Below are 23,844 nucleotides of genomic sequence, written 5' to 3'. Positions count from 1 at the left end.
CTCTCAGTCTCGTGGAGATACCGATGAGTCTACATTTGTAGCAGGAGGAAGGAGGTGCAAAGGGCCTGGAGCACATCACCTTCTGAGCGTCTGGATGTAGACACCTGGTGCAGGAAGTTTAAAAAGACTGGAGCAGACATGTAAAAGGTCTCTGTAGCCAGAAGTTTCTCTAGTCTCACCCAGCTCTGCAGTTCTGTAGCCACTTATAAAATAATCACTCAGAGGCTTAATTACAAACTGTATGGCCAATGGCTTAAGTTTCTTGATAGCTAGCTCTATCATCTTAAATTAACCCATTTCTATTAATGTATGTCTTGCCTCGTGGCTGTGGCATTACCAGTCTGCTGGCATGTTGCTCCTTTGGCAGCAGGCTGCCATCTCTCCCATCTCTGCCTTTCTTCTTCCTGTCTCTCTCTTGGATTTCCCACCTAGCTATAACCTGACTTGCCATAGGCCAGAGCAGCTTCTTTATTAACCAATCATAACAACACATATTCACAGCTTGCAGAAAGACCATCCCACAGCAGATCTCCAGTTTCCTTTGAAATAGACTATGCCTCTCTTCTCTCTAGACCTGCATTTCTGCTATGCTTCTGATCCCCAAAGCCTAACAAACCTCTAAACCACAAAGTGTGCAAAAACATCTTTTGAGAGCAATGTCTGAGGGATGGGAACTGTCCCAATGGTTGAGTGAATTCTAATTTGGAGTTTTGGAGCAGTTTGAAATTAAAGTTGCCTATGGTGTGCGCTCAAAATGGGACAAATTAAAAGGGTGGTGGGGAAAAAGAGAAAGTTGCTACCTCATCAGGACTACAGGGTATCATCATCTCCTGTCATCTCAGCCTGTAAAGCTCTAGCCTTGTGTCTCTTCCACTCAGGGATTTCTTAGGTTAGCAGAAGTTCCCCAATGTGTGTTGGCCAAAGAAAGCTGTCCATCATTATTGAGTCATCTAAACATTTTCTCCCTCCCTCTCTCCCTCCCTCCCTCCCTCCCTCCTTCCTTCCCTCCCTCTCTTCCCCCTCTCTTTCTCTGTCCCATAATTCCTCCTGTCCTTTCTGTTGAAAACAGAATCTTCTCTCATATAATACATCAGGACCACAGTTTCTTCTTCCTCCACCCCTCCTATCTTCCCCTAATCTCCCCCCTTTCCCTGATCCACTCCCCCTCCATTTCCCTTAAGAATTGAGCAGGCCTCCAAGAGACAACAACCAAACACAACAAACAAGATACAATAACACAAGGCAAAAGCCCTCATATCAAGGCTGGACAAGCCAACCCAATAGGAGGAAAAGAGTCTCAAGAGCAGGCAAAAGAGTCAGAGACACACCCTCTCCCACTGTTAGGAGTCCCACAAAAACACCAAGCTAACAAACATAACATACATCCAGAGAACCTGCTACAGATCCATGGAGGCCCTCTGCTGCCAATTTAGTCTCTGTGTGCCCATATGAGCCCTGCTTAATTGATTCAGTTTGCCCTGTTCTCCTGGTGTCCCTTCCCTCTGACTCTGGAAATCTTTCCCCTCCCTCTTCATCAGAGTTCCCTGGCCTTCTATGGAAAGGGATCCAATGGAGACCTCTCTCCATATAATGTCTGTCTGTGGATCTCTGTAACCACTCCCCTCTGCTGCCAGAGGAAGCTTTTCTGATGATGACTGGACAAGATACTGATCTATGAGTATCAAAGGATATCATTAAGAACCATTTCATGAGATTTATTTATTCGCCAGTTGTGTTTGGTCCCTAGGTGTCTGGGCTATCTAGTCTCCTGTTTCTGGCCATCTAAGCAGTGTAGGGCTTGGGCTTCCTCTTGTGGCACATGCTCCAAGTTAAAGCAAACACTGGCTGGCCACTTCCACAAGGTCTGTGTCACCATTGCCCCAGCACATCTTGCAGGCAGGACAGATTATAGGTCCAAGGTTTTTGTGGCTGGGTTGGTGTCCAAGTTTCTCTTTTAGTAGCCTGCAGAGCACCTTCTCACACCAAAGAGACTAGAACATGGGGGTAAAGGCTCCATGCAGGCACCAGCTCATAAACAATTGATTTTCTTTTATTAGAGACAGTAATCATGATAAAAAAAATGTTCTTACCATCAGCTTCTAGAACAAGTGGGGAAATGACATTTCTCAGGTACTAAATCATGTTGTGATGAAGCTGGATTGAAAGGGATGTATGTGAAGTTTTATCTAGGGAGAGTAGAAAAAAAACACAAGAAGTAGATTTAAATTGTGTTCAGAAACTCTCAAGTTTCAGGGCTAGTGTCCTCCCTACTGCCCAGGCTTGTAGTCAGAAGTTTTTCTGTGTCTCGCTGAGTCCTGCAGCCTCTCAGACCCAAGTAAACACACAGAGGCTTATATTAATGATGAACTGGATGGCCTATGGTCAAGCTTCTTCCTAGCTTGCTCTTACAACTCAACCCATTTATTAATCTATAAGTTGCTATTTGACTGTGGCATTACCAGTCTGCTAGCATCTTGCTGCTCCTTGGACACAGGCTCATGTTTCCTCTTCCTCTCCTTTCTCCCTTCACTATCTCTGTTGGACTTTCTTGCCTGGCTCCATCCTGCCCTGCCATAGGCCCATGAAACTTTATTTATCAAGCAGTCAGAGCAACATATATTCACATGGATGTCATATGGAAAGACATCCCACAGCACAGGCTGTCTTATGTTAGACCCCATTTCAAACCAACTGATCACGAATTTGGGGTCAGGGAGTTCTTCAGGTTTGATGAGTTTGTAGATCAAGTCTGAGAACTTATGATAGTGTTATACTTACAATTATGGTTTTATTCTAGCACAAGAATCCAGATCAGAGACAGACAAAGAAAGAGGCACACAGAGTAGAACCTGAGACTGTCATAAATAGATATGTGACAATACAGAGTGCTATGAGCCAGGGATTGTATCCCAGTTTCAGTGTATAGTGGTTTCATTAAAGCTTTATTTGATAGGCATGGCTGATTGAGTTTCTGCTGGCATCTGCAGCCTTCTTCCTCTCCTCGGAGGTTAGCTACACTTCACATGGCCCAAACTTCTAATTCTCTAATCACACAGCTTTGCTTTTTCTGGTAAAGCTAGTTCCTGTTGTAAATATCCCCACATGGTTGGTCACTTCCTCCACCATCTCTATAGCACAGACTTTCATGTGTGGTCTGAGGGTCCATCATGAAACATGGGGCACTTCTATCATTGGGGAATTGCAAGAATTTAAAGGCTTCTTCTGAGAAGCTGAGACAGAGGCCACACCTGGGCTTTGGTGTGGTGAATTCCACAGTGAGCACACTGGAAGAATGGTTGACTCAGAGCTCATGTAAGGTGAAGTCAGTCTGTGGCACTCTCTTTGTCAGCTTCAGCTACTGACTTGACAGCAGAGAGTGATCATTGGATGTCAGAGAGTGTCTCAGTTGGGGCCTTGATCACAGTGGCCTATGGGCATATCTGAGGGAACATTTTTTTTTATTGCTAGTCATAGTAGGAAGGTTCAGCCCATGGTGGGCCATGCCACTCGGGTCCTGAGTTGTATAAAAAAACCTTGCTGGACATTAGCCAGAGAGAATAAGCTAGTAAGCAGTGTCCTCCATGGTTTCTGCTTCAAGGTCTTGCTTTGGCTTCCCTTGATGATGATGGGCTGTGAAATGTAAGTTGAAATGAAACCTTTTCTCTCCATGTTGCTTTTGATCATGGTGTTTCTTAAGGTAGAACAAGCCCCAAGGGAGGGAGTAGATGGTGAGAGAAAAATGCTGCCGAAAGACTCATGGCCCCTGGACATGGTGCAGAACTGTATGTACCTGTGCTTTTCTCAGAGCCGAGTAAAGGATGTCACCCGAAGAGGAATAACGTGATGTTTAGTCAGTCTGTACATTCCAGTGGGTTGCAAGTGGCTACGAATCCATGGTCTACAGTTCCAGTCCCACTCGACTGAAAGCAGAGATAATGTCAAGGTAATAAACACGGCTGAAGTACTCTCAGTCCTCGACAATACAGTTGTTTATGTATGTGAGGCGGGGTTGGGGAGGGAAGAAGAGAAGTCAGAAAAAAAGTTAGGTTATCTGTAAATAATTAGCATTTGTTTTTACACTCTAATGTTGTGGCAGGTTTGAGTCCTCACTAAGGCACCCGGACTTAGAGAGGGTCAGTAATCTTGTTCTGCAAGCGGTTTGTCTTTGAGGCTAACGCACAGCAAGATTCTAAGCTGGTTTGTGTTTTCTCAAATTCTCCAGTAGAGCCTGGGTAGCTTATTGGACTTCAAAGGGCTCCTCTTTATGAGAAGGAAGTGTGGGGAGTTAAGATGTTACCCAGAATAGGAAGAGACCAAGGGAGATGCTTCTTTGAGATCACCTGGAGCCACTGCAGGAAGCAGATGAGTAGCTCTGTGGATAATGGGGTAGAGGCAGCTGAGGTTAATTCTGGGCATTTTGTATTCCTCTCTCACTTCTCAGCTCTTTGAATCACAGAGACGGTAATGTTAGACTACTCGTCCTTTGCTCCAAGAAAACTGCTTTTAAACTACTTCCAGCATGGGTGAGTGCAAAGATCATTATGCACAGAATTCAGAAGAGGTAGGCTTGCATGCGACTGCCCCCGCTCACTAGCTGTGTTATCCTCGGACAGTCTGCTATACCTGCTACCTCGTTCTTCTTGTCTATATATAAAAAAGGGAATAAAATATCCATTTAAAAGGATTATTATCAGAGTTAATGAAATAATGCACATAAAAAGGTATAGAACTCTGTCTTTAACATGACGTTCAGCTCCCTTGTCCTTGCCCTGACTGATTCTCTTTGCTACACCACTACATGATTTAAAGCCACTTGCTACTCCAAAGCTTTCAAGTGGCGACTTTGACACAGAATTCTGCATTGTCTCTAAAAGTCTCATTCCCTAGCAGACCCAAGTTCTGCTTAATTGCTTCCTTCCTCCCATTGCTCTCTGTATAACTCAGTTTGAAATTTAACCCTGTTTGCCCCTTGTCAAGGGGACTGTGCCTGGGGGGGGGGGTTAGCTGTTGCTGAGGAATTGTGCAATTTAGGAAAATTAAGTTTCAGACCAGCCATGTGGCTCTGACAGCTTCTACTGCTCAGTACTTAGCAATAATGGAGAAAATGCCAGTAAAAATGACAAAACGGCAGAGCCTTGACCCGCCAGGTAATTGTATATTGAATATGTCTTGGCTCAAACCAGGGATGATTTTACTTAAATGAACCAAGGGCAGAACTGCTTGTTATAAGTCATATAAAACAAGCCCAGTGCCCAGGGTAATTAAAGATGCAAAGTAGCTGCAAAAGATTTCTGAAAATGGAAAAAATGAGTATTGCTGGCTTTTGAGGAGCAAGGAGAAGGGGGAGAAAGATGGTTCTGCTTAATGCATTGATGTCAGGCTTGTTCATTGACACTGGGAAAAGACAGGCAATCATTCCAACTCAGCTCTTTAAAAATATATACATGCATGCACATACATACATACATACACACATACACACATATAGTATTATATAATATATTATTATAATATATATAATATTTATATATATATATATATATATATATATATATATATATATATTAGAAAAGATTAGAGATATTGGTTGTCTGGTGCTCATAACAGCTCTTATCATCCTGCAAATGCACTGAGAGGGGCGGAGAAAGTGAAGAATTTGAAGGAGATAAGTACAAAAGCACAGAGTGAATTTGTGCAGGAATGAGGATTAAAGCCGTTAAGTGGTTTAGTCACTTGATCCTACTAATCTTTGTTCTCTAATGTAAGAAATTCATGGGCTTTAGGAAGAGAATACTGTAGGTTCTTATGTGAAACCAGGGCTGACTGTCATTGTGTAATCCACCCATATTTGCACCCTATCTCTTCAGTAATCAGAAATAGGTAGCCCGGGAAGGCAGGCAGAGAGATTAGCTCTCCATTTCCCCGCGTTGTGTTTTTGTGTTGCAGCATCTTTAATTACTGAAAAGTAATTCACTGAATAGCACCCTGGTGGCTTGAAAGAGTTAATGCACTTTCCAGAAGTGCCTAACCTTCTCCCGGGGAGTAGCTTAAGTGCAGAGAAAATCTGGCTCAATAAATACTAAACAACAAGAATCAACTGATAAGGGTCAAACTCCACAAAACAAAATTGAACCAATGGTCCATTTAATCCAGTGCCTTCTCAATAAATCCTTTTCACCATAAAGCACAATTTACCTGGTGATTTCCATGAACTGATGGCCATTCTTCCTCAATCCTTTGAGGTCAGGTCAATATCCATTTATATCCTACTCATTTCACCCACCATCTATCCATCCATTCAGCCATCTGTCTCACTGAGCACCTACTGTGCAAGGTTCTGTGATAAATAAGAAACAGTTTTGGCTGTAGAGACCTCACTGGAAAGGGGGAGTAGGATGAGATGAAAGTACATAACCACCCTGGGAGAGGACTGTAGAAAATCTGCTCTGGAAGCCCTTGAGAATCAGTGTCTCCCCACTCCCTGCATAAGTGCTCCCTGTATTTCTCCTCCTTGAGAGTACATTTCCTTGATCACATTAGGCTGTGATTCTCTCTCTCTCTGTGTATTGTTTTTCTCTTCCTCTCTGCTGAAGACTCCTTGAGGTCAAGGTCTCTTTCTGACTCATTCATCTTTTTTGTTACCAGTGTCTAGACCAGCCACTGGCATGGAGAAGTTAATGATAAATGTTCACTGATAGATAAATGAATGAAGTCCTATTATTTTGCCTGGGAACATAGCTATATAAGATATAGTGTTGTCCTATGCATGTACACCTGCATATTATCCAGATATTTTGAAGAGGAATAGCTGAGGATGGTTATAGAATCTCATTGAACCAGGCAAAAATTGAAATTTGTATGTATGCTACATAGCTCTTTCAGAATGAGAAATATAAACTCATCACACTTGAACATACACAAGCACATGTGCCACATATAATTTTCTTGCTTCTTAGATTCCTTATTTATATCACAAACCATATACAAACTATTTCTATGCTCTTTTTTTTGCCATCTTTACTCCTTAAATCTGTGTACCTTTTTTCATCCTCTCTGGCATTACTGTAGTACATGCTGCCATCGCCTCCTACCTACTCTACAGCAACTGGTCCAATCCTGGTAGATTCTAGTCTTATGCTCTCCTCTTCCAAATTTGGCCTTCATATTGAAGCCAGAAGTAGCTCCTTGAGAAGCAGTTGTATATGCCTTTGTCTTGTGTAGAACCCTTTGATGGCCAACAGCTACAGACAGGATAAGACCTTAACTCATTAGCATGAGGTACCAAGTCCATCATGCTTGTCTGTGTCTGGCATCATGAGGATTTTCTAACCTGTCTAGCCCTTGTGGCTCCTGTTTCTAGGTAGGGATATTCTGTTCTGTCTAGGCCAATCTCATCCCTTTCTCTCTGCTTCCAAAATATGGATGTGCAACAGGCAGGCCATTTTTTGCCTTCCTTTGTCCTTTGCACACTAAAATATAGATTCTCCATTATTGCATGGTTGTTGATCATTTAAATTGTTTCATAGCAAATTCTAAGTCTCTGTCTATCTCTTTCTCTTAGTTTTTTTTTTTTTTTTTTTTTGAGATAGCGTATCACTATGTAGCCCTGGCTGTCCTGGAACTCACTATGTAGACCAGGTTGGCTTCAAACTCCCTGAGAACTGTTTGCCTCTGCCCTTCGAGTGCTGGAACTAAAGGTGTGTGCTACCATGTCTGGCTTTGGTTTTGGTCACTTAAATAAAAAGTTTTTATTTTAGTTTTTTTATGGTCTGTGTGCCCATGTGTTTGTAGGTACCTTGAAAGACCAGAAGAGGATTTCAGATGCCTGGAGCTAGAATTATAGATGGTTGTGAGCTTTCTAACATGGTTACTGAGATCCAAACTCTAGTCTTCTAAGGAACAGTGATCTCTTAATTTCCGAGCCATCTCTCCAGTACAGTAAGCCTGGCTTTCTTCTTATTTCATTTTATTTTACAATATAATTTAATTCTACATATCAGCCACGGATTCCCTTGTTCTCCCACTGCCCTCCTACCCCCAGCCCACCCCCCATTCCTATCTCCTTCAGGGCAAAGACTCCCCCAAGGATTGATATCAACCTGGTAGACTCAGGCCAGGCAGGTCCAGTCCCCTCCTCCGAGGCCGAGCCAAGCGTCCCTGCATAAGCCCCAGGTTTCAAACAGCCAACTCATGCAATGAGCACAGGACCCGGTCCTACTGCCTGGATGCCTCCCAAACAGATCAAGCCAATCAACTGTCTCACCTATTCAGAGGGCCTGATCCAGTTGGGGGCCCCTCAGCCTTTGGTTCATAGTTCATGTGTTTCCATTTGTTTGGCTATTTGTCCCTGTTCTTTATCCAACGTTGGTCTCAACAATTCTCGCTCATATAAACCCTCCTCTTTCTCACCAATTGGACTCCTGGAGCTCCACCTGGGGCCTGGCCGTGGATATCTGCATCCAGTTCCCTCAGTCATTGGATGGGATTTCTAGCACGACAATTAGGGTGTTTGGGCATCCTATCACCAGAGTAGGTCAGTTCGGGCTGTCTCTTGACCATTGCCAGCAGTCTATTGTGGGGACACCTTTGTGGATTTCTGTGGGCCTCTCTAGCACTTTGCTTCTTCCTATTCTCATGTGGTCTTCATTTACCATGGTCTCCTATTCCTTATTCTTCTTCTCTATTCTTGATCCAGCTGGGATCTTCCACTCCCCCAAGCTCTTTTTCCCTCCACCCTCACCCTTCATTATCCCCACTAATGTCCAAAGCCTGGCTTTCTTAATAACATTCTCTAATATGTCACATCACAAAGCACAAAAGATCTAACACTTAGGATAAATCAATAACAAAATAAGACAATAAAGGGCCTCAATAAAGGGCCAACTTAAATTTCTCCCATAATGGAATTGTTCTATATATGTGCAATGATTGTTCAATTCCTTGATGCATTTTTATTAGTAAGAATGTTACCTCTCATGTGCTAAATCCTTGTTTCTGAAGAAGCTTATCTAACATTTTAAAACTCAAGGTGCCCTGCTTTACCTGGAAATGTCCTGGCTTAAAACACTTAAAACTCTGCTCCACAGGACAGCCTGGTTTTAGTCCTGAAAGTCTCACATGCTGGGAAGTCCCACAGTCTTGGGTAATCATAACAACTGGGCCTTTTGTTCTTGGTATTTCTACTCTGCTTGTTCATAGAACCTCCAACACCTCCAATGAGGTACATTGGAATGAGTCACAAAGGCAGCATGGACAGAAGCTCTCTGAGACCACATCAACTTTCAGTAAGATGAAAAAGTAGAGGGCAATTTTCTATGCAAATATGAAAAACTGTTATAATCCTGTAACAATGTTAAGGTTGTTCCACGGCAAGTTATTTTAGAAAGTGTGATTTCCAGAATTTAAGCAGACCTATGCAGAAACATGAAGCAAATCTTTAAGCACATGATACATATCTTCTGATGCCTGAGGAACCTGGCCAGAACACAGAGAGGGCTGACCATGAAAAACTATGCCTTTGTAAGGCATAGTCTGAAGGTTCTGCCTTTTGCAAAAGTAGCTTACACAAATTATATTACAGTACTTGGACTATGTGACCATTATTTTTTGTGATATTCGACAAAGTTGAGTTCATATGATATATGGGATGAGTAAGATTTTGAAAATTAAATCAAAAATCAACTTCCACTCCCTCATTACCCCAGTCTTTTTTTTTTTTTTTTTTTTTTTGCTTTTGTTGTTTTGGTTTATTATGAAGCATAACATTACAATACTGTTTTATTTTCTTTCTGTAAAATCACAGAAACCTTTCCATTTGATGCCCTTCTCCTCTTATAGCACTTTAGAATGTAAATAATTTCTAGACAGAGAACACTGCACAATCTATTGCAGAAAATCTATGTCATCCCTCCTCACTAGCTTACTCCCACAACAAACACTCAGTTACACCGTAATGTGTTTGCACCAGAGAAAATTACTGACCTCATGATCTGAACAGCACAATGCTCTCAAAATATATTGCCTCATCTGTTAGGTTTGATTAAACCATTTATCAGCAAAAAATAAAAATTGCTTTTCTTTGCTTAGCATGTCTGGAGATTTGAGAGTGCTTTGTGAGGCTATGTAATCTCAGCATTTGTAGTGGTGCTATGCACTGTCATTGGTTCAGGATAATGGGGATGCATGCTTGCATTAGGAAGACAGTTACTTTTTTTATGTTGCATGTGTATTTAGTTCACTACACTGTTGCATAGATTAAACTATCTAGACACATTTAGTTTACTGCACACACACACACACACACACACACACACACACACACACACACACACGTCCATTTAGGGAGTCATACCATCACTCCTCCATCCATGATATATATGCATTGAATTTTTTTTCCACCCATGGAGATAGATTTATGGTGTGTGCTTTCTCACTTTAGTGCAATATCTGGCTGAAATTAGGAATGTGGCCAGACATTAAACAGTAGAGTTTTTCCTCATGTAATGCTCATTGATCCCTAGGGCCACTGAATTGCTGTCTTCATCTTTTACCTCTACTCCCTACTCAGTGGAGTCAGTGACTCCAATGAATGTGAATTAGATAGATGCACAGTTTGATCCTCTATGATTCTGAGGGGTTAGGTGACTTCACAGATGTGGTCAATTTTGATAAGTTTCTAGATGAAGTTGCTTTTGGCCTGAGATGATTTGAGCAAATTGTTATTCGGGTCTCGTTATAGACACAGTGCTGGAAAAATGTATGAGATCAGTGCCATATTTATGTAGCTTCAAAATTGAAAAAGAGTTGCTGCTTTTTGAAGTTTCTGGGGAGGTTTTGTAAAAGAGAGTGGTAACATCCATTGATTGCTGCAATACCCACCGAGTAGCTATCATGTGCTGGGCATAACTTGGAGACTGGATCAAGACCATAGTCCCTTAAGGACTTTACCATCTAGGGGCATGTCAGATATTCAAATAAACACACACCAATCACAATTCCATGAGTGTTTCAAGTATATGTTGGCTTATAAGAATTACAGTTTGCCATGGGAGGGAGAAGGGAAGCTTATTTCATAGGTAGAGCTTGAAATTGCTATTTAGAGAATGATTAGGAATTTGAAGCAATCGAGAGGGGAAAATAGGAAAAATGTGCTTCAGAAGGGGAAAAATTGTATCAAGTTCTGGAAGTTGAAAAAATGATTATTTAATATTACTGGAAATATACATGGAAGAAGGGTTTCATGAAGGGATGCTATGAGCTAAGTGGCATGGGCAGATGGGCTAGTCAGATTTGAAGACCTTGCGTGCTGAATGACAGAATTCTTTAAAGTTTATAAGAGATGTTTATTATGGTAAGAATCCTAACAAGTGGCAGTTGGAGAGTTGCCATTATATATCTTCAATAGCCTGGATGCTTCTTTCTCTAAGCCAGTATAAAAGCTCTGAGTACCACAGGGAGCATAACAAGCTTGACTGAGGAAGCTCTGAGATTACTGCTTAGCTGGTTCTGAACTGTTGAACACACCTGCTGGGGTACGCTGTGTCAGATTCACAAGTTCATTTTACTAATGAGGATAGAGACTCAGCAAGGTTAAGTTGCTTCCCCCTCCAGATTAAAGAACTAGTGATGCTTGAGGCTGACGAGATATACTGTTGCTAATTTTCATCTGACTGAAAGAAAGGCTGCAGGGATTCTAAAAGAAACAGGGAAGATAAAGATTTATAGTATGGTCATAGTAGTGAGAAGCTGAGCATTGGGTGGCTAGGATGAAAAGGAGCATGTGGGCAGATTCTGAGTGGGGAAATAAAGGAGCCATACAATAGTAGAAAAAGTAGTAAGACTGAACTCTACTAGGAATGCTAAGATTTCCAGTTCAAGAGAGCTTGTTGGCCAAGGGTAGTAGATTCTGGAGAGTTACGGTGGAATTCAAGAGAAGTGGCGTCAAGACACTAAATTAAACATCAGTGGCATTGATGATGACTTTCTTTGTAACCTACTGTTTCAAATTTGATGTGAATGACCTATCTGGATAACTGAGAACCTCCACTCCTTGTGCTGGAATTTAGTAGAACGTATTTCTCAATCATTGCTCCCATGACTGGTAGAGTTAATTTTATGAAAAGCAGAAGTGCAGGACACTTACTCTTAAGAATGGCTCTGCTTTGTAAGGAAATGGCATTTCACTGGTTTCATTCCCACAATACATCATCCTTTGTTCGAGGAGTAGCTCATGCTGTCTCAAAATACTCAGGTTCTAAGGACATCAAGGGGAGACACCACAGACAAAAACAAATGGCCAGGAAGGGAACACACTGCCCAGTAGGCATTGTTTTAGGCTATCATATCGGGACTCCTCTGATCACAGTTGTTAGATGAAGAATCTGTGAACTTATTCCTCATTGGGTTAATATTTTGGCAAATCTCAATAGTCACCATGACTTTCACTTTACATCCTTGCCCAACACATCAGCTTGGAGCATTTTGGAAGCCACTGCTTTCTGTTCGTCAATGCTTTGGAGACTTCCATCAAGTGCACATGAGAAATGGTACATTGGTAAGATGCCCCCTCTGTATGCCCCAAATAGGAAAATGTTTTCTGTTAAAGTTTGCATAACCCCTTTCAGTACTTTGCATGTCAAGAGTACAAGCCTTAAAGTGTGCTGGTGGTTAAAGACTATGTTTTTATTTTAGTGTGTGTACCAATACTTTCCTACCTTGAATATATTCCTTCATTTAGACATCATCCAAGGGACTAAACAATTCTATCTTTTCCTTGACTTTTTGGAGATTGTCAATAGACAAGCATCAAGTTCAATAAACTTCTTGGAGTCCCTTGAGCTGACCCAGAGATAAATGAAACATGTAAGTGGAGATGTCTGCTCTTCTGCCTGATATGTAGTAGACTCTTATTGACATGCTTTGTCACACATAACAGAAAATAAATCCCAAAGAAATAAAAATTCTTGTGAAACCAAAATCACTCAAAATTCACTCCTATTATCAATATTTTTTTCTTTTTAGATTTTGAAAGTGAGAAAACAAGTTGTAGCTTGTCTTTTAAAAATAAATTTTCTGTATGTCTCTTTCTCTCAGTGTACCTTTTTGGAAAACAATCTGGCTGTTGAGTTCTGATTGAAGAGGAGGCACACTGCAATATGCAGGCATGAGATACTTGAGCAGAAGATAATGCTTGCAGCCGTACTTTTAACATTCAATTTCAGTGCTGTCCAGAAAAACTGTAAAACTGGGGAAAGGTGAGTAATAGATTTGACAGCTACACATTAAAATGGACCTTATTAGTGAAATATAAATTATAGCTAGGCATTTCTATAACACCCCATGAAGTTAATGATAAGCAGTCAAGGAGATTTATATACCCTTAACATTTTTATAATGAGTCTGTTGCTTAGATGACAGTTTACTGTCAAACATTATGCTTATAAACTATAGTATTTGATTCAAATAAATAGACGTTTAGCTTCATGTGGTTTGTTTTGATTTTCCCTTTTCACAAGGTACATACCCTCACTTTTCTCTCTCTTTACATTTTTTTTTTCTTTTGTAGACTATGCCCTTAAACTTATACCCTACACTGGAAATGAAGGTTTGAAGTGGGTGCACATTGACCAGCATGAAAAGCTGTTGTGCTCAAAGAGAATAAGTTCCCTGGATTCTTGGAACAGATATGAGGACTCTGCAGAGGAGTCATGGTTTGCTAAAAAGTATCAAAATTTACAGGGTCTTCTGATGGCGGCGGTTTCAGGGATGTTGTGATGAAAGAGGAGGGCCTTTAACAGTGAGAACGAGCAGAAGTGCAGGACACTTACTTCTCTTACAATGTGTAAGAGCATCTCTTACACATTGTGCGGAGGAGATTATGTCCAGTCCTTTCCTGGAAAGAGTCCCATATGGATTATTACAACTGCCTGTAGTCCCGAGGACAACTCTTCATTGGCCAAGTGCCTCGTAAATGGTGCTGACAGATTAACAACAGCTGGAGAGGGTCCACAGAGGTGATTCTGAGGGACACTTGACAGAGCCCTGCTGCCCCCACGGGGTCATTTTGCTGCACAGGTCAAGTGCAGACATCTGCTGCCTCTACACAGCAGGAAGTCTTACTTTGGGAAGCAGATGTCTGCTTTTGGTTTTCAGGAAATGAACTGTTGCTCAGAAACCGTGGCCTATCAAGTTAGAAAGACTTCAAAGGTAGGCGTTTTCCAAAGGGGTGGTATTAGAATGGCGTTTATGTGACAGATTAAAATATTTCAAACAGGCTGACAAGATCTTTGCTCTCTGCTCTGTGTGGTTGCATATATATTCTACCTGTCCTACCTACCCTAGAACATGTCTGCTAGCTCCCAAGGTGAGCTTGAAATCAGCACCTGCGTTTGAACTTTGGGAAGACTGCCACTTGCTCCTCACCAGTTCTAGTTTGGTTTCTGTTACTGTAAGTAAACACTATGATGAAAGCAACTTGGGCAGGAAAGAAGTTTTTGGCTTAGATTGTCTTATTTAGGGTTTCTATTGCTGTAAAGAGACACCATGACCATGGCAACTCTTAGAAAGGGAAACGTTTAACTGTGGGGGCTTGCTTACAGTTCAGAAGTTCAGTCCATTATCGTCATGGTGGGAAACAAGGCAGCATGCAGGCAGACATGGTGCTGGAGCTGAGAGTCCTTGCATTTTGATCCAAAGGCAACAGGATTGGGAATTGTCTCGCTGGGCATAGCTTGAGCATATATGAGACCTCAAACCCGCCTCTACAGTGACACACTTCCTCCAACAAGGCCAATATCTCTTAATAGTGCCATTCCCTTTGGGGGTCATTTTCTTTCAAACCACCACTGAGATTATGGTATAGCATCAAATGAAGCCAAGGCAGGAACACTCAAAGCAGGAATTGAAGCAAATACCACAGGGAAACACTGCTGACTGGCTTTCTTTTTTGCATCTTGCTCAACTACCTCTCATAGACAGCTTAAGCCTACTAGCATAGGGATGGCATTGGCCATAGAGGCCTGGACCCTCCTACATTAATTAGCAATCAAGAGAAGGCCAGCAGACATGTCCATAGGCCAATCTGATGTAGGCAGTTCTTCAACTGAGTTTCTGTCTTCTCAGGTTTGTCAAGTTAACAACAAAACTCACCAGAACACCACCTATTCTTATCAACTCTTACGTTTTCCTTTTTGAAGTCAGCATGGACCATCATCTTGTTTTGTTTTTAATCTTAGAGGGTTTTTTTGTTTGTTTGTTTTAGAATAGTGTTAGTTTGTCTCTAGGTGTCCCTCATGCATATCATGTACAAATACTTGCCAAATGGCTGCTTCACTGGTGGCGAATGCCAGAGCCCTCACAAGGACACGTGTAGACCCCGACATTGAGACTTTTAAGCAATGATTTCTGCTATGGTAAGAACAACATAATCATCTGGGGTCAATCATCATTACTCTCTAGTACTTCAGCAGTCCTGTGAGGCATTCTTTTTTTTCTTTCATTTTTCTTTATTAAGAATTTTCTACTCACTCTACATACTATCCACAGATCCCCCTCCTCCCTCCTCCCACCCCAGCCCTATTTCCCAAGCCAACCCGCATCCCCATATCCCCCAAATCAAGGTCTCCCATGAAGAGTCAGCAGAGCCCAGCACACTGAACCTAGGCAGCCTTCCCACTTCCAAGCCCCTTCCCACTGCACCAAGGCTGTGCAAGGTGTCACACCACAGGCACCAGGTTCCAGAAGCCTGCCCATAGACCAGGCACAGATCTCGATCCCCCTGCCTGATGTGCCCCCCAAACAGTTTGAGCCAAACAACCATCTTCCGTATCCAGAGGGCCTAGTCCAGTCCCATGGGTGCTCCACAGCCACCAGTCCACAGTTCATGGGCTTCTACTAGTGTGGCTGGTCATCTCTGTGGTCCAGAAGGTACGTGGACCAGTCTACTCTAGTGACCATCCTAGCAAATAACCTAGCTGTCATCATGGAGCCTTTGTCCAGTGACTGATGGAGGCAGATACAGAGATCTACAGGCAGGCACAAGGCTGAGCTCCGGGAATTCAACTGATGAGAGAGAGGAAAGATACTGCAGGTTAGGGATGTTGAGATCATGATGGGAGGATGTGCAGAGATGACCAGCCACACTGTGAGGCATTCTTAATATCCCCCCTCTTTTCAGTCTATGTGTGTCAGAGCATGGCTTGAGATGCTCCCAAGCTTGAGATTCTTTTAAGAGTAGTAGAACCACAAGTATAAACTAAAATAGTCTAGAAAAAAAAAGGAGCTTTGAGTTTTCATGCCATCTCACTGTCTTGTTTGGAAGTCTCAGCTGACAAATTTATCTTCTTTTTTCATGAGGATACTATTTCATGTGATCGTCCTTGCCTCCAAGCTGATTGATGACAAGTATTACATTTAAATAATGCCACAGTTAGGAAAGAAGTAGAAAGACACCTTTTAAAGTCTCTGACGCCTGAGTCAAGGTGTGGCACAGACCAGGTCTAACACATAAGAAGATTATCCATAGAGACTTAGTAAATTGGTAGTTTTGGTATATTTGTAGGAAAAAAAATATGAATGTTGCTGCTATTAGGAAAAAAAGAGATACAGTGGAGATTACTAGTATGCACCAGGTAAAAGCAGGCATCCAGGAAAAGTGGTTGTCAGGGAGAATTATGAAAGCAAGCAATGGCACAGTGACATCTTGGTAGACATAAAAAGGTTGTCAAAGGGTCATGGACAGAAGGTAACACTTCTCCAGTGTGCCCTAGATGTCATCAGTTGAAGGCACACAGCCCCAGTGACTGAGTAGGTTGTTGAGCAGAGGTCTTAGGACCTTCAAATGAGAGACACAGACTCTGCCATCAGGAGTTTAGATGTGGGAGAGATCTGTGATCAAGTGCTTATTGCTTAGACTGGGGTAGAAATCCTTTCTAGCCAAGGACCAATATTCTTTTAATATAGCACAATATGTACTTCAGGTTGTCTGTCAGTATTTGGGGCTTTTGAAACACAATATTATCAAAGGCACTGACATTTGATTCATAGAAAATGGAAAAAAAATGATGCATTGTTATCAAATGCCTTTTCATAAACATCATATTCATGTATTTCACATAGCTTTTCTCTGAGGTTTAAAACAGCAACTTGTCCTTAGAAACCAGAAGAGGGCATGTGGAATGGTTCCAAATGAAGATATTAATATTCACATTATAGCTAAACCTTGCTAATTTGCACTAATGACTGGGGAACCCATTGCAAATTACCAAATTAGTGAGTAAGCCAGCAACCAGGATTTCTAAAAACCCAAAGACAGCACCAGAAAATGAGCCTCTTCCTATAATTTCATCAATGCAATTGAATTTTAACCATTAGGAGTAATTTGTAGCCTATATTTTGTCTATCTTGCAAACCTAGGTTCATTTTAAAGAGCGGTGGTAAGGGTATGAAAATAAAGTTTATTTTTAGTACACTGTTGTGATTAAGGAATGTATGTAAAAGAAAAGAAAACCTTGGGAAAAAGACACTGAAGATTTGTGTGAAGGGTTTTATTTTTATTATATTTTTATTATTATGCCTGATATAACTGTTTCATTTTCTCTTTTAGTCATCCTCCAGAATGTGCAAATGTTTAATGAAATATTACACCAAAGACTCATAAGCATCAGTGAAATCTCTCAACTAACCAGCCGCCTTATTAGTGAAAGAGGTAATTTTCTGAAGCTCAATTACATGAAAATGGAAAAGAGATGAGTGAGAGTAAGGGCCGGAATAACAGCCTTGTTGGTAGTGACAGCCTAGATCTATAACCAGTAACAACAGGAAGAAGGGCCTAGTACACAGGTCTTTGGGACCAGCCATGACTTACCCACTAAAGGGTTGTATTTTCTTATAATTAACAATCCTTCTCTTTCAAAGTACCTCATTTTATGTTTGCCATTTACTATTGTATGTGTGAATTCTTGTTTTGCTTTTCTTTTGTAGGTTTTTTTGAGGACTTCATACATGAGCATTCTATATCCCTTCTGCCCCCTCTTCCTCCTCATCTTCTTCTCATGTCCTTCCTCCCAAACTCACGATGTTTTCATTGTTATTGCTATGTGTAGATGTAACAATGAATTGGACAATTGGAAACTCATGCCTGGATGAAATTGATTCTCCCTTTCTCAGTAGCTGTTGACCATCTATAGCCTGTCATCTAGAGTTAGGACCCTGTGGAATCTCTTTGTCTGTCAACTGGTGGTGTCTTTGTGCTGGTTTCATTCAGGCATCCTTATTTTTGAGAGTTCATGGATACATTTTTCCTGTCATGTCTAGGGAAACTACTTACCAGCAGTCATTCTGAGCCTCTGGCTCTTATAGTCCTTCTTCCTTTTCTTCTGTGATTTTCTGTGAGCCTTAGATAAAGGGATTGGATTGTACATGGATCAGTTGGGTTTCCACACAATCACTTACCTTCTACATTTTGACCAGTTGTAGATCTCTATAATATTCTTCATCTGCAGCAAAAAGAGGTTTTGTATATGAAAGGTGAGAGGTATACTTCTTTGTGAGTATAATATATTTGTTTAGAAAAATGACATTAGTATGTTCTCTTTAGGGTCTGTGATCTCCTTTGCCACAGGTTTACAGTTAGGTTTAAAATACCAGGCATGGATTGCCTTTTTTTTTTTTTTTTTGAGCAGATCTTGGTCCAATTTGACAGTTGTTGGGTACTCTCCAGATAAAAATATCACCATTTCACCATTGTGGACATTTACCCCTCTAATCATCACTGTGGTTCATAGGCTCTGCAGGTAGGACTACTGACTTCTCTCCCTTGGAAGCTTACATAGTAACTTCCCATATTATGAGAGTCAGTTCTCAGGGAAGTAGTGTCCAAGTCCATCTTAACTCAATTCCTCCAAGTCCTGTGTCCGAAATGTGGTATCTTCAGAACAGGGCCTTTTTTTCAAGTTGTGGGAGGCAATCAAGGACAATGGCAGTAGCTTATTTTGTTTTGGGGAATCTCTTGGACTCCCCTGAACACACCTGGTACCAAGGTTTCTCTGCTTTTACAGAACTTGAATCTTCCTTAGTTGTTGGAGTCAAAAAGTCTGGATTTTTTTTTTTTTTTTCTGGAGAGGTAGGGGGTAAGGAAAAAAAGAGGCTGGGTATATAATCTAAAATGTGTGGATGTCAGAGAAGGAATGAACTTCAGGCTCGGAGTTACAGAGACCCTTTGGTTTCTTTCTTATTTTCTCTAGGCAGAGTTATCCTCATCTTCTGTTAGCAAAGAGAACCTCTGCCTTTCTTGCCTCACACAGGGGGTCAGAGCTTCAGCTGTGAATATAGAGATAAGGCACAAGGTAGAGTATTATCATGAATTAATTCTCAGGGCTACCTGTCAGCTAGGGGTTGAAAATTGTTTTTGACCTTACTTAACTCTGGGGTCCTAGAGCTTAGCTAGTGGTGGCTGATCTTGGTTTACTCATCTCATATGGAAAGTCACATTAGGAAATCCAAACCAGGTGTGGTTGGCTAACTGTGACAAGACTGGAAATTGCCAGCTCCACTGAGCCCCAAGGGCAAAATGGCAGGTACTGGAAATGTTCAGTTCTAAAGGAGGTAGGCTTCCACTGCCGTGATTCTCCTAACATCCTCTTCATAATCACAGCATGCATTTAAGGAACTCTCTCTTTCCACAGAAATGGCAAAGCAGGGACCTTTCTCTTTCACACTGAGTCAGAACAAGGACTAGATGGCTAGGGAAAAAAAAATCAAATCAAATTGAATGAAAGAAAACTAGATACAATCACCCTAGACTCTTTCCCCTTATACTAATCATACCACCATGAGAGCACATAGAGTTTGCAGCCCTGAATGAAAAGAAAAACACCTTACTCACACACAGAGACTGAGTATAGGGCTGTTTCCATCATATAGAACATGTTTCTATAAAGTATCTTGCACAAGTATGACTTATGACACATTTTGAGAGACCAAAATAGAAATGTGAACGATATACAAATAATAATTAGTTTTAAAGAAGTTAAAATAGGAGGAAGCACCTGAGTCTACAGCTCATTTAAACTTGAGCTAAACTTTGAATTGTATGGATTCTGACAGTCTTTTTGAACTTCCACACTTTGAAGAAGTAAGGAATTTAAATATTTTCAAGGAAATTGGGCTGTTGTTGGTATTCAAACTTTAAAATCTTCAGAGAAAGAAAGTGTTTTTCACAATTGTTTAAGAAGAATTATATGAATTATTTGTTTATTTATGTTGAAGCTTCAAGTGTTCTGGAGTGTTATGCTTGCTGCAAGTGCCTTATGCTTTTCCTCCTCTCCTTGCTCAGCTTTGATGACTTTCATGAATTGTTTCCCTGGAGACACGACGGTAATGGTCATAACAGGTACACTTAGTCTCCACCACTTTCTGACAAGGATACAGTTGATGTGACTGGGTACAAACTTCTTGTAATGAAATCCCAATCCAATTACTGAAGTGTAGAAGTTAAAGTATCAGCAGAATACACTGAGAACACTTCAGCATCTTTCTTTTTCTTTCTGCCCAGCTCAGATATTATTACTTCTTAAACTTTCGTCTGCAGGAATCCATCAATGTCCCTTTTCAAATTCTCTCAAAACGTTCTCTAAAGAGGATTCTAAGATAGGCAATTTCCTCTTATCTGAGTTTTCATGGGATTTTAGCTCAAGTTTTACTATATTTTTAAGAGCCCTCTAGATGATCACAGATGGTAGTCAAGTTGAGTTAAAACACATATGATGCAATGCACTCATCACAGGATACTATCTAGGAAGAACAATCAGGGAAAACATTCCATTACTCAGAAGAGAGCCTGATCAGTTCTTCTGAACACTTCAAATGTTTGAAAACCCATCAGCCTTTAGCTAATGATAATAAATTTTCATAAAAGTTGTTGGAAGTGTTTGTCATAAGGGCTAACAAACAGACCATGGCAAACCACCTGGAAGACAAGGGCTTGTGTATTATCTTAGCTTTGCTAAGATGAGAAAAGAAGGTTTTATTCCTTTTGTTGAATTCAAACTTCCTTTTATAAAGCAACATTCTGCCTAAAACATCTCAAGTTCAAAGAAAGAAGTGGCTAATGCATGTTTGCCAAAAGACTTTCTGAAGTCCAGCACTATTGGACCTAATTCTCCCATCATGCTCCAAGTGGAACATGGAAGTTAGATTCTGAACCTCTTCTATCAATCTCATGATGTTTTTCTGTGGCTATTTCAAAAGGAAGTCTGCAGTGCTTTCCCAGGTATGTTCACTGAGAGACTTAGCCAGCTGTTGTTTTCAGGTCTTGCCTGAGAAGCAATGTGTGTGTGTGTGTGTGTGTGTGTGTGTTGCTGAGATGGTACCCTTGGTCTTCAACATGTTAGGTAAGTGCTCCATCATTGAACTTATAAACATTATGAAAACTCCTAATAAGAATAGTGATAGGTTGTAGATGTCATTTTCTTGCCTCTTGAATTTCTAAATTAAAAAAATAATTACATGAATACACGAATAAAGACAATTTTCTTTCTTTAGGGATACTGAGTTAACTAAGACTCATCCAGTTGTCCAGTGATAGCATGAGGTTGATTTCTGACATATACTTTGTGGTGAAAAGAGCTTTGCCTAATTGTTACTTGAATGCCATCTGGTTATAGCCTAGTTTGCTCATGTAGAATCTGAGATGTAATATAGGAACCTCCTACAGTAGAAGCTCCTTAACATATATATACATATAGGAAAGAAATATAAATGGAATCACTGAATAATGGAGAACACAAAATCCCAGTGAAACATCTCTGGACACTAAATGAAACCTCCAGTGCCAGGAATAGGTTGCATTTCGTTGAGTTGTTGGACAAAGGGTTCCCACTGAAACCTCCGAACTACTCAGGATACTGCCAAGGATATTGGTTGCTCTCCACAAATTGATAAGTCCCTGTGGCTGACAACAATACTTATATAACTTATTGAATATGGAGAAGTCCAGCTGGTGCCCATCTAGAGCCTTCACCCCTACTGAATAGTGTTCATGGTACTGGAAGGGACTTTGCATGCGACCAGAGGGGAAAGGTAAACACCCACACAGCTACAAACCCTTCAGACACTTTTAAATCCATTTAAAACCAATCTGTTCATGAATCAAAATGTATCATTTGATCACCTGCTATAAAGAAAGTATGATGATATCATTTTAAGGACGCAAAAATGTTCATGAGTTGGCCTTGTTTCAGGAAGCTTATAAATTACACAATTATTAAAGATTCAGCCACCTGGGGTAGTAAGAGAATGCCAACTCTGACTCTGGGCAGCATGAGAGGATGGCAAGCTTAGCTTGGGTGCTGCTTCCAGCCCACACTCAATGAGTTCAGTATGAATTATCTGGGCTATCCATGAGGCAATGGTACATATATGTCTATAGGAAATATGTAAGGAGCAGTTGGAGAGACATTACTCTTCAGAAATATATGTTTCACAATTAAAAACAAGCAGTTAGCCTGAGGTCATATAGATGCTGGTAACATTATAAAACAGAACATTTACATATCTAGGAACACATACATATATGTACATATAAATACATATGTGTATTATGAACAGAGTGTTTTTATATAGGTTGCTGAGTAATCTGGTATATGGTAAATGACCCTTATTACCATACCACAGAAAACAGTTTCTTTGATGTGCATATCTTCTTGTTATTTGCAGAGAGTGGTTATTTTTTATGATGAAAGTGAATGAGTCAACCATACTATTCTTTATTTTCTTGCAGTTCTATGTGATATTTTGTCATAAGTCAGGAATACAATCCATAATTAACCCATAGTCAGGGTGGCTTATGGAAAACAATAAGGCTTTTTGTTTTGTGAGTGGACTCTCTGTACAGGCATCACAAACTAATTTTTCTAAGTCCAAGGCCAAGAACACACATTTAAATACTGCTAAAGTTTATTATGTTAAGAAAATTATTTTGACTTTTTATTATGTGTGTGTGTGTGTGTGTGTGTGTGTGTGTGTGTGTGTGTGTATGAGTACAGGTGCCCAATGAGTCCAGTAGTGTTGAATCATCTTAGAGCTTGAGTTACAGATGGTTGTAAGACACCTGATGTGGGTACTCAGATTGAAACATGAGTCCTCTGGAAGAGCAAAATGTACCCTTAACAGCTGGGTCACCCTTTAGCTCTTTAAGAGAATTCTAAACTCACAGGTAGAAGAACCACATCTATTAACACTTTTCACAATGCACCACTGAATAAAAGTATTTAAAGTCATTTGTCTGGTGGCTTAAAGATTTCACACACACACACACACACACACACACACACACACACACACACACAAAATCTTTTCTGAGAAATAATTCACTGTGAGATCCTGATGATGGGCATGGCAGCTTAGTTGTGTTGATGACCTTCCCTAGGCTGCACTAGTATCTTTCTGATTCTCCCCTCTTCCTTGCCTTGCACTGTACCCGAGAATAATTCATATCCTTGCTAACCTTTGCAAATGATTTCCCCAAAGGTTTTCCTTCATCAATATCTGTGAAAACTAACCCATTGTCATCATCTGTTAAAAAGTAATTAGCCATGAGTAAGTGCCCTGTGCTGGCATCTTTCTAACCAAATTGATTTTCTTTTTCTTTTATTTGATGGTAGATCTATTAATTGTGGCCATGTTAGAAAGCCATCACCCTTTCATTCTCCTATTTCTTTTTCTCTGCTTTGCTGAGAAGGCTCCGGCTTACACCAGGTTTGGAGAGTTTAATGTCGTGCGAACATTTCCCTAGTTTTATTATACATTCTATTCCAAAGCAGAAGAATGGATTTTTCTATCCAGCTT

At 40.7% G+C, this 23,844-nt stretch overlaps 1 long non-coding RNA gene across 1 annotated transcript; it reads left to right on the top strand.

The window, feature by feature from the left end:
- The first annotated feature begins 1,888 nt into the window (after positions 1 to 1,888).
- On the top strand, positions 1,889 to 18,668 carry LOC114699677. Its single transcript, XR_003735559.2, has 6 exons — positions 1,889 to 3,943; positions 4,442 to 4,523; positions 12,470 to 12,861; positions 13,093 to 13,253; positions 13,565 to 14,446; positions 17,603 to 18,668. It is a non-coding gene; the product is annotated as an uncharacterized LOC114699677 (long non-coding RNA).
- Positions 18,669 to 23,844: the final 5,176 nt, after the last annotated feature.

The sequence above is a fragment of the Peromyscus leucopus genome, chromosome 9 (genome assembly GCF_004664715.2).
Source record: "Peromyscus leucopus breed LL Stock chromosome 9, UCI_PerLeu_2.1, whole genome shotgun sequence".
NCBI classification, from domain to species: Eukaryota; Metazoa; Chordata; class Mammalia; order Rodentia; family Cricetidae; genus Peromyscus; species Peromyscus leucopus.
Note: the sequence above shows the minus strand (reverse complement) of the source record. Positions and strands in the feature narration are given on the sequence as shown.